The 12,602-nt window shown below is 41.1% G+C and overlaps 1 non-coding gene across 1 annotated transcript; it reads right to left on the minus strand.

Moving 5' to 3' along the window:
* Nucleotides 1-9,483: 9,483 nt before the first annotated feature.
* On the minus strand, nt 9,484-9,554 carry TRNAK-UUU (transfer RNA lysine (anticodon UUU)). The gene has a single exon. It is a non-coding gene; the product is annotated as a tRNA-Lys (tRNA).
* Nucleotides 9,555-12,602: the final 3,048 nt, after the last annotated feature.

The raw sequence follows: 12,602 nt of genomic DNA on the forward strand, positions 1-12,602 counted from the left end.
GACAAACCCTTGCCGAAACTCCCCTCCACCTTTCACCAGATTAGAACCATATTGAATTCCAAAAGGAGGAAACCATATCCCAATGGATCCCCCAGACCATATTTAACCAACTTCAAGGACCCCTCCAACCGCACAAAATGTGTGATAAGTGAGGGTGAAAATCATGCAGGTTTACAACCAAGGTATACAACAGGTTAATAATGGAAAATATCCCATCGTAAGGTCCAGGAATAGACAGAGATGGGCAATGCTGTGTTATATGCTGTAACAATAAATGAGAAGCCGCCTGCTCCTCTACAGCAGTTACAGACAGACTCTAATCACCAGCTGCACATAAATGGTAAGAAACATGTAGGTCTAATATAAGCTGCCTGCAGCCATAGGTGTGTGAGCAGCAAACTGCAAGTTCTGTATCCCAGTCACTCTACTACATACAATAGACAAGAGACAGGGCTGAAAACTGGGCCCATGCTGTGTCCTCCAGAGCAATGTGCAGCATCACACTAGGAGTGCCCACTCACTGCCCACCATGTGCTGAGTTATTAGTGCCCACTCACTGCCCACCATGTGCTGAGTTATTAGTGCCCACTCACTGCCCGCCATGTGCTGAGTTATTAGTGCCCACTCACTGCCCGCCATGTCCTGAGTTATTAGTGCCCACTCACTGCCAGCCATGTGCTGAGTTATTAGTGCCCACTCACTGCCCGCCATGTGCTGAGTTATTAGTGCCCACTCACTGCCAGCCATGTGCTGAGTTATTAGTGCCCACTCACTGCCCGCCATGTGCTGAGTTATTAGTGCCCACTCACTGCCCACCATGTGCTGAGTTATTAGTGCCCACTCACTGCCCACCATGTGCTGAGTTATTAGTGCCCACTCACTGCCCGCCATGTGCTGAGTTATTAGTGCCCACTCACTGCCCGCCATGTGCTGAGTTATTACTGCCCACTCAAATGTGCCGAGTTACTCCACGATTATTTATTTTACACATGAAAAAACATAATCCATTCAGGCCTGTGCTATCCACCATCTTAGGTAATATAAAATAAGCTCTTGGTGGGTATACTCTGATCATGCAACATACGAGGGGGACAATATAAACAGGATGGATATATCCGGCAGGACAGCATGTAACATAAGAGGACTAATGGCAGCAATAGCTACAGAAATCAAGCACTAAGCTGGAAGTCATGTCCAGGTTATATGTACAGCCAAGAAAATAACCTGGAGACACAGGATGTCTATACCCAGCACGATCTGTATATAGCAGAGTGAGGAGTGATATCATGTATACAGACCTGTGGTAGAGGTTAAGTATACAGCACAGGAATAGAGCCTTTACACATATACCACATATAGTGAGTAACCTGGTTACACAGGATCCGCACACCCAGCCTCACAGTATGTAACAGATGAGGTCACATACAGATCATCAGACTCCATAACTGGGAAGGGGGGCATAATCCGCACACAGCAGGGTCAGTATACAGTGCAATGACATGAAGTGCAGCCTCTCATCATCATACATATACCATCCCCCGACTGCCCCTCTCACCAGTGTCTCTAATACATGGGACTGTCCAGCTCCACCATAGTAATGGCAGACACTGCATGTGTCCCTGCTCTCTCCTATCATACATACAGTAAACCCAGAACTCATGAAGACTCTGTATAATACAGCAGTAATGTGGTGTATCAGAAATGTCTGCAGGGAGGTCACACAAAAGCTGCCTCTGCAATAAGTGAGGGAACATGGCAGCTACATGAATTTCTGAGGTAATCTTGATCCCAGATATGATGTAGGAGCTGATACTACCCTAGTACACACTACACAATGTCTGAGGTGAGTGCAGAGTAGTATATCAAACATGTCTACAGGGAGGTCACCCAGAAGTTGTCTCACAGTCTGTGAGGAAAATGTAGCATGCACATGAGGGACATGGCAGCTGCATGAATTGCTGAGGTAATATTGATCCCAGATATGATGTAGGAGCTGATACTACACTGGTACATGATGTCTGAGGTGAATGTACTCCTATCATCTGTCATGTGAGGTGACAACCCCAGTATTATACTCCCTGAAACTGCAGACATGCTTCCTCCTGTTCATCCTGTACAAGAATGAGGGAGAGAGGCAGATTTCCTGCTCTATATAAGCCCACCCTCCTCACAGTAACCCCGAGGCACAGACATACTGGGCTTCTTACTCTGAAAGCAACATCCCTCGTGCTTAAAAATCTACACCACTACACCAAAAAAGCTGCAGGAGTAAAGGTCCACCCATCGCCAAGTCATGTCCTCCTCCGCCTATGGCTCCAGTGGTTTCTGGCTTGAATTGGGCAGGTTAATCTTTGCGAAGGACATGTGAATCAAGCCGCATACAAGGTTATCCTGGAAAAACAGTTGATTTCTTCTGCTCAGGCAACGTTCCCCAACTCTGAGGACTGGTTTTCCAGCAGAACAATGCACCATGCCACACGGCTAGGTAAACCAACGTGTTGATGAAGGAACACTAGCTCAAATCGCTGTCATGGCCAGCCCAATCTCCAAACCTGAACCCCATTGAAAACCTCTTGAATGTGAGGAAGATGGATAGTCACAAGCCATCAAACAAAGAAGAACTGCTTAAATTTTTGTACCAGGAGTGGCATAATGTCACCCAAAAGCAGTGTGAAAGACTGGTGGAAAGCATGCCAAGACACATGAAAGCTGTGATTAAAAATCATGGTTATTCCACAAAATATTGATTTCTGAACTCTTCCTGAGATAAAACATTAGTATTGTTGTTTCTAAATAATTATGAACTTGTTTTCGTAGCATTATTTGAGGTCTGCAAGCACTGCATTTTTTTTGCTATTTTGACCATTTTTCATTTTCTGAAAATAAGTACAAAATTTAGTGCTTGGAAATTCGAAGACATGTTGTCAGTAGTTTATAGAATAAAAGAGCAATTTACATTTTACTCAAAAATATACCTATAAAGAGAAAATTAAGACAAACTGAAAATTTTGCAGTGGTCTCTTAATTTTTGCCAGAGCTGTAGTTAGCAAGGCCGAAAAAAGACATTTGTCCGTCCAGTTCAGCCTATATTCCGTCAGAAGAAATCCCCAGATCTACGTCCTTCTAAAGAGCCTAATAACTGCAAGATACAATATTGTTACGCTCCAGGAAGACATCCGGGCCTCTCTTGAACCCCTTAACTGAGTTCGCCATCCCCACCTCCTCAGACAAGGAATTCCAGATTCTCCCTGCCCTACCAGTAAAGAATCCTTTTCTATGTTGGTGTAAAAACCTTCTCTCCTCCAGACGCAAAGAATGCCCCCTTGTGACCGTCACCTTCCTTGGTATAAACAGATCCTCGGAGAGATATTTGTAATGTCCCCTTATATACTTATACATGGTTATGAGATCGCCCCTCAGTTGCCTCTTTTCTAGACTAAATAATACTTTTTTGCTAATCTCTCTGGGTATTGTAGTTCCTCCATCCCCTTTATTAATTTTGTTGCCCTTCTTTGTACTCGCTCTAGTTCCACACAGATCATAATTTCTTTAGACCTTTTATCAGCACACAAGTTACACCCACATTGCACTCCCATGATGACCTCATGGGAGACCGGTTGTGGGATGCCCTCAGCCCTTCAGGAATTTATGAAATTCCCAACTTATGTGATATCTTCACCCCTGATGATCGCAAAAGTTTGAGATTGCCGCCATATCTTTTATCGGGATTTTACCACTACCCAGAGACCAAACATGACATGGCTGTTGTTAGCGATCTGTCCACTATTGATTTGTGGCTTATAGGCAGGAGATACAGTTATGAAAAATATGCAACTTCTGAATATCACCATAACAGAACCACATAATAGTGCCTGAGTACCGTCATACCATATCCATGGTACATAACATTACCATTTATTAAAATCTTATGCCCGAACAGGGACTTGATTAAAAATCTGATGCTCTACTGACTGAGCTATCTGCGCTCTCTACATTGATAATCTCGCTGGGTACCGTAATTCTTCCATCCCGTTACTAAATTTTGTTGCCCCTTTTTGGACTTGCTCTAGTTCCACAAAAATCATAATTTCCAGGCTTGAATTTGGCAGGTTAATCTTTGCGAAGGACATGTGAATCAAGCCGCATACAAGGTTATCCTGGAAAAACAGTTGATTCCTTCTGCTCAGGCAATGTTCCCCAACTCTGAGGACTGGCTTTTCCAGCAGAACAATGCATCATGCCACACAGCTAGGTAAACCAACGTGTGGATGAAGGAACACTAGCTCAAATCGCTGTCATGGCCAGCCCAATCTCCAAACCTGAATCCCATTGAAAACCTCTTGAATGTGAGGAAGATGGATAGTCACAAGCCATCAAACAAAGAAGAAATGCTTAAATTTTTGTACCAGGAGTGGCATAATGTCACCCAAAAGCAGTGTGAAAGACTGGTGGAAAGCATGCCAAGACACATGAAAGCTGTGATTAAAAATCATGGTTATTCCACAAAATATTGATTTCTGAACTCTTCCTGAGATAAAACATTAGTATTGTTGTTTCTAAATAATTATGAACTTGTTTTCGTAGCATTATTTGAGGTCTGCAAGCACTGCATTTTTTTTGCTATTTTGACCATTTTTCATTTTCTGAAAATAAGTACAAAATTTACTGCTTAGAAATTCGAAGACATGTTGTCAGTAGTTTATAGAATATAAGAGCAATTTACATTTTACTCAAAAATATACCTATAAAGAGAAAATTAAGACAAAATGAAAATTTTGCAGTGGTCTCTTAATTTTTGCCAGAGCTGTAGTTAGCAAGGCCGAAAAAAGACATTTGTCCGTCCAGTTCAGCCTATATTCCGTCAGAAGAAATCCCCAGATCTACGTCCTTCTAAAGAACCTAATAACTGCAAGATACAATATTGTTACGCTCCAGGAAGACATCCGGGCCTCTCTTGAACCCCTTGACTGAGTTCGCCATCCCCACCTCCAGATTCTCCCTGCCCTACCAGTAAAGAATCCTTTTCTATGTTGGTGGAAAAACCTTCTCTCCTCTTATATACTTATACATGGTTATGAGATCACCCCTCAGTTGCCTCTTTTCTAGACTAAATAATACTTTTTTTGCTAATCTCTCTGGGTATTGTAGTTCCTCCATCCCCTTTATTAATTTTGTTGCCCTTCTTTGTACTCGCTCTAGTTCCACACAGATCATAATTTCTTTAGACCTTTTATCAGCACACAAGTTACACCCACATTGCACCCCCATGATGACCTCATGGGAGACCGGTTGTGGGATGCCCTCAGCCCTTCAGGATTTTATGAAATTCCCAACTTATGTGATATCTTCACCCCTGATGATCGCAAAAGTTTGAGATTGCCGCCATATCTTTTATCGGGATTTTACCACTACCCAGAGACCAAACATGACATGGCTGTTGTTAGCGATCTGTCCACTATTGATTTGTGGCTTATAGGCAGGAGATACAGTTATGAAAAATATGCATCTTCTGAATATCACCATAACAGAACCACATATTAGTGCCAAAGCATCTTCATACCATATCCATGGTACATAACATTACCATTTATTATGACTTGAACCCTGGACCCTCAGATTAAAAGTCTGATGCTCTACCGACTGAGCTATCCGGGCTCTCCATATTGATAATCTCGCTGGGTAACGTAATTCTTTCATGCCGTTACTAAATTTTGTTGACCCTTTTTGGACTTGCTCTAGTTCCACAAAAATCATAATTTCCAGGCTTGAATTGGGCAGGTTAATCTTTGCGAAGGACATGTGAATCAAGCCGCATACAAGGTTATCCTGGCATCCCGGTTGGGGGATGCCCTCAGCCCTTCAGGATTTTATGAAATTCCCAACTTATGTGATATCTTCACCCCTGATGATCGCAAAAGTTTGAGATTGCCGCCATATCTTTTATCGGGATTTTACCACTACCCAGAGACCAAACATGACATGGCTGTTGTTAGCGATCTGTCCACTATTGATTTGTGGCTTATAGGCAGGAGATACAGTTATGAAAGATATGCATCTACTGAATATCACCATAACAGAACCACATAATAGTGCCAAATAGTGACTGAGTACCGTCATACCATATTCATGGTACATAACATTACCATTTATTAAAAGCTTACGCCCGAACAGGGACTTGAACCCTGGACCCTCAGATTAAAAGTCAGTTGATTCCTTCTGCTCAGGCAACGTTCCCCAACTCTGAAGACTGGCTTTTCCAGCAGAACAATGCACCATGCCACATGGCTAGGTAAACCAATGTGTGGATGAAGGAACACTAGCTCAAATCGCTGTCATGGCCAGCCCAATCTCCAAACCTGAACCCCATTGAAAACCTCTTGAATGTGAGGAAGATGAATAGTCACAAGCCATCAAACAAAGAAGAAATGCTTAAATTTTTGTACCAGGAGTGGCATAATGTCACCCAAAAGCAGTGTGAAAGACTGGTGGAAAGCATGCCAAGACACATGAAAGCTGTGATTAAAAATCATGGTTATTCCACAAAATATTGATTTCTGAACTCTTCCTGAGATAAAACATTAGTATTGTTGTTTCTAAATAATTATGAACTTGTTTTCGTAGCATTATTTGAGGTCTGCAAGCACTGCATTTTTTTTGCTATTTTGACCATTTTTCATTTTCTGAAAATAAGTACAAAATTTAGTGCTTGGAAATTCGAAGACATGTTGTCAGTAGTTTATAGAATATAAGAGCAATTTACATTTTACTCAAAAATATACCTATAAAGAGAAAATTAAGACAAAATGAAAATTTTGCAGTGGTCTCTTAATTTTTGCCAGAGCTGTAGTTAGCAAGGCCGAAAAAAGACATTTGTCCGTCCAGTTCAGCCTATATTCCGTCAGAAGAAATCCCCAGATCTACGTCCTTCTAAAGAACCTAATAACTGCAAGATACAATATTGTTATGCTCCAGGAAGACATCCGGGCCTCTCTTGAACCCCTTGACTGAGTTCACCATCCCCACCTCCTCAGACAAGGAATTCCAGATTCTCCCTTCCCTACCAGTAAAGAATCCTTTTCTATGTTGGTGGAAAAACCTTCTCTCCTCTTATATACTTATACATGGTTATGAGATCACCCCTCAGTTGCCTCTTTTCTAGACTAAATAATACTTTTTTTGCTAATCTCTCTGGGTATTGTAGTTCCTCCATCCCCTTTATTAATTTTGTTGCCCTTCTTTGTACTCGCTCTAGTTCCACACAGATCATAATTTCTTTAGACCTTTTATCAGCACACAAGTTAGACCCACATTGCACCCCCATGATGACCTCATGGGAGACCGGATGCCCTCAGCCCTTCAGGATTTTATGAAATTCCAAACTTATGTGATATCTTCACCCCTGATGATCGCAAAAGTTTGAGATTGCCGCCATATCTTTTATCGGGATTTTACCAATACCCAGAGACCAAACATGACATGGTTGTTGTTAGCGATCTGTCCACTATTGATTTGTGGCTTATAGGCAGGAGATACAGTTATGAAAAATATTCATCTTCTGAATATCACCATAACAGAACCACATAATAGTGCCTGAGTACCATCATAACATTACCATTTATGGACCCTCAGATTAAAAGTCTGATACTCTACCGACTGAGCTATCCGGGCTCTCTACATTGATAATCTCACTGGGTACTGTAATTCTTCCATGCCGTTACTAAATTTTGTTGCCCCTTTTTGGACTTGCTCTAGTTCCACAAAAATCATAATTTCCAGGCTTGAATTGGGCAGGTTAATCTTTGCGAAGGACATGTGAATCAAGCCACATACAAGGTTATCCTGGAAAAATAGTTGATTTCTTCTGCTCAGGCAACGTTCCCCAACTCTGAGGACTGGCTTTTCCAGCAGAACAATGCACCATGCCACACGGCTAGGTAAACCAACGTGTGGATGAAGGAACACTAGCTCAAATCGCTGTCATGGCCAGCCCAATCTCCAAACCTGAACCCCATTGAAAACCTCTTGAATGTGAGGAAGATGGATAGTCACAAGCCATCAAACAAAGAAGAACTGCTTAAATTTTTGTACCAGGAGTGGCATAATGTCACCCAAAAGCAGTGTGATAGACTGGTGGAAAGCATGCCAAGACACATGAAAGCTGTGATTAAAAATCATGGTTATTCCACAAAATATTGATTTCTGAACTCTTCCTGAGATAAAACATTAGTATTGTTGTTTCTAAATAATTATGAACTTGTTTTTGTAGCATTATTTGAGGTCTGCAAGCACTGCATTTTTTTTGCTATTTTGACCATTTTTCATTTTCTGAAAATAAGTACAAAATTTAGTGCTTGGAAATTCGAAGATATGTTGTCAGTAGTTTATAGAATATAAGAGCAATTTACATTTTACTCAAAAATATACCTATAAAGAGAAAATTAAGACAAACTGAAAATTTTGCAGTGGTCTCTTAATTTTTGCCAGAGCTGTAGTTAGCAAGGCCGAAAAAAGACATTTGTCCGTCCAGTTAAGCCTATATTCCGTCAGAAGAAATCCCCAGATCTACGTCCTTCTAAAGAACCTAATAACTGCAAGATACAATATTGTTACGCTCCAGGAAGACATCCGGGCCTCTCTTGAACCCCTTGACTGAGTTCGCCATCCCCACGTCCTCAGACAAGGAATTCCAGATTCTCCCTGCCCTGCCAGTAAAGAATCCTTTTCTATGTTGGTGGAAAAACCTTCTCTCCTCCAGATGCAGAGAATGCCCCCTTGTGACCGTCACCTTCCTTGGTATAAACAGATCCTCGGAGAGATATTTGTATTGTCTCCTTATATACTTATACATGGTTATGAGATCACCCCTCAGTTGCCTCTTTTCTAGACTAAATAATACTTTTTTGCTAATCTCTCTGGGTATTGTAGTTCCTCCATCCCCTTTATTAATTTTGTTGCCCTTCTTTGTACTCGCTCTAGTTCCACACAGATCATAATTTCTTTAGACCTTTTATCAGCACACAAGTTACACCCACATTGCACCCCCATGATGACCTCATAGAAGACCGGTTGTGGGATGCCCTCAGCCCTTCAGGATTTTATGAAATTCCCAACTTATGTGATATCTTCACCCCTGATGATCGCAAAAGTTTGAGATTGCCGCCATATCTTTTATCGGGATTTTACCACTACCCAGAGACCAAACATGACATGGCTGTTGTTAGCGATCTGTCCACTATTGATTTGTGGCTTATAGGCAGGAGATACAGTTATGAAAAATATGCATCTTCTGAATATCACCATAAGAGAACCACATAATAGTGCCAAATAGTGACTGAGTACCGTCATACCATATCCATGGTAAATAACATTACCATTTATTTAATAACATGGTAATGTTATTCTTCCATGCCGTTACTAAATTTTGTTGGTAAATGGTAATGTTATTAATGTTATTAATATTAAATAAATTATTCATTTAAATAATGTTATTCAACAGGGACTTGAACCCTGGACCCTCAGATTAAAAGTCTGATGCTCTACCGACTGAGATATCCGGGAACTCTACATTGATAATCTCGCTGGGTACCGTAATTCTTCCATGCCGTTACTAAATTTTGTTGCACCTTTTTGGACTTGCTCTAGTTCCACAAAAATCATAATTTCCAGGCTTGAATTGGGCAGGTTAATCTTTGCGAAGGACATGTGAATCAAGCCACATACAAGGTTATCCTGGAAAAATAGTTTATTCCTTCTGCTCAGGCAACGTTCCCCAACTCTGAGGACTGGCTTTTCCAGCAGAACAATGCACCATGCCACACGGCTAGGTAAACCAACGTTTGGATGAAGGAACACTAGCTCAAATCGCTGTCATGGCCAGCCCAATCTCCAAACCTGAACCCCATTGAAAACCTCTTGAATGTGAGGAAGATGGATAGTCACAAGCCATCAAACAAAGAACTGCTTAAAATTTTGTACCAGGAGTGGCATAATGTCACCCAAAAGCAGTGTGAAAGACTGGTGGAAAGCATGCCAAGACACATGAAAGCTGTGAATAAAAATCATGGTTATTCCACAAAATATGGATTTCTGAACTCTTCCTGAGATAAAACATTAGTATTGTTGTTTCTAAATAATTATGAACTTGTTTTCGTAGCATTATTTGAGGTCTGCAAGCACTGCATTTTTTTTTTGCTATTTTGACCATTTTTCATTTTCTGAAAATAAGTACAAAATTTAGTGCTTGGAAATTCGAAGACATGTTGTCAGTAGTTTATAGAATATAAGAGCAATTTACATTTTACTCAAAAATATACCTATAAAGAGAAAATTAAGACAAACTGAAAATTTTGCAGTGGTCTCTTAATTTTTGCCAGAGCTGTAGTTAGCAAGGCCGAAAAAAGACATTTGTCCGTCCAGTTCAGCCTATATTCCGTCGGAAGAAATCCCCAGATCTACGTCCTTCTAAAGAACCTAATAACTGCAAGATACAATATTGTTACGCTCCAGGAAGCCATCCGGGCCTCTCTTGAACCCCTTGACTGAGTTCGCCATCCCCACCTCCTCAGACAAGGAATTCCAGATTCTCCCTGCCCTACCAGTAAAGAACCCTTTTCTATGTTGGTGGAAAAACCTTCTCTCCTCCAGACGCAGAGAATGCCCCCTTGTGACCGTCACCTTCCTTGGTATAAACAGATCCTCGGAGAGATATTTGTATTGTCCCCTTATATACTTATACATGGTTATGAGATCGCCCCTCAGTTGCCTCTTTTCTAGACTAAATAATACTTTTTTGCTAATCTCTCTGGGTATTGTAGTTCCTCCATCCCCTTTATTAATTTTGTTGACCTTCTTTGTACTCGCTCTAGTTCCACACAGATCATAATTTCTTTAGACCTTTTATCAGCACACAAGTTACACCCACATTGCACCCACATGATGACCTCATGGGAGACCGGTTGTGGGATGCCCTCAGCCCTTCAGGATTTTATGAAATTCCCAACTTATGTGATGTCTTCACCCCTGATGATTGCAAAAGTTTGAGATTGCCGCCATATCTTTTATCGGATTTTACCACTACCCAGAGACCAAACATGACATGGCTGTTGTTAGCGATCTGTCCACTATTGATTTGTGGCTTACAGGCAGGAGATACAGTTATGAAAAATAGGCATCTTCTCAATATCACCATAACAGAACCACATAATAGTGCCAAATAATGACTGAGTACCGTCATACCATATCCATGGTATATAACATTACCATTTATTGAAACAAACCCTGGACCCTCAGATTAAAAGTCTGATGCTCTACCGACTGAGCTATCCGGGCTCTCTACTTTGACAATCTCGCTGGGTACTGTAATTCTTCCATCCCGTTACTAAATTTTGTTGCCCCTTTTTGGACTTGCTCTAGTTCCACAAAAATCATAATTTCCAGGCTTGAATTGGGCAGGTTAATCTTTGCGAAGTACATGTGAATCAAGCCGCATACAAGGTTATCCTGGAAAAACAGTTGACTCCTTCTGCTCAGGCAACGTTCCCCAACTCTGAGGACTGGTTTTTCCAGCAGAACAATGCACCATGCCACACGGCTAGGTAAACCAACGTGTGGATGAAGGAACACTAGCTCAAATCGCTGTCATGGACAGCCCAATCTCCAAACCTGAACCCCATTGAAAACCTCTTGAATGTGAGGAAGATGGATAGTCACAAGCCATCAAACAAAGAAGAACTGCTTTAATTTTTGTACCAGGAGTGGCATAATGTCACCCAAAAGCAGTGTGAAAGACTGGTGGAAAGCATGCCAAGACACATGAAAGCTGTGATTAAAAATCATGGTTATTCCACAAAATATTGATTTCTGAACTCTTCCTGAGATAAAACATTAGTATTGTTGTTTCTAAATAATTATGAACTTGTTTTTGTAGCATTATTTGAGGTCTGCAAGCACTGCATTTTTTTTTTTGCTATTTTGACCATTTTTCATTTTCTGAAAATAAGTACAAAATTTAGTGCTTGGAAATTCGAAGACATGTTGTCAGTAGTTTATAGAATATAAGAGCAATTTACATTTTACTCAAAAATATACCTATAAAGAGAAAATTAAGACAAACTGAAAATTTTGCAGTGGTCTCTTAATTTTTGCCAGAGCTGTAGTTAGCAAGGCCGAAAAAAGACATTTGTCCATCCAATATTCCGTCAGAAGAAATCCGCAGATCTACGTCCTTCTAAAGAACCTAATAACTGCAAGATACAATATTGTTACGCTCCAGGACGACATCCGGGCCTCTCTTGAACCCCTTGACTGAGTTCGCCATCCCCACCTCCTCAGACAAGGAATTCCAGATTCTCCCTGCCCTACCAGTAAAGAATCATTTTCTATGTTGGTGGAAAAACCTTCTCTCCTCCAGACGCAGAGAATGCCCCCTTGTGACCGTCACCTTCCTTGGTATAAACAGATCCTCGGAGAGATATTTGTATTGTCCCCTTATATACTTATACATGGTTATACATACTTTTTTGCTAATCTCTCTGGGTATTGTAGTTCCTCCATCCCCTTTATTCATTTTGTTGCCCTTCTTTGTACTCGCTCTAGTTCCACAC

Source organism: Dendrobates tinctorius, unplaced genomic scaffold, assembly GCF_039654945.1.
Source record: "Dendrobates tinctorius isolate UK_male_01 unplaced genomic scaffold, ASM3965494v1 ptg000099l, whole genome shotgun sequence".
NCBI classification, from domain to species: Eukaryota; Metazoa; Chordata; class Amphibia; order Anura; family Dendrobatidae; genus Dendrobates; species Dendrobates tinctorius.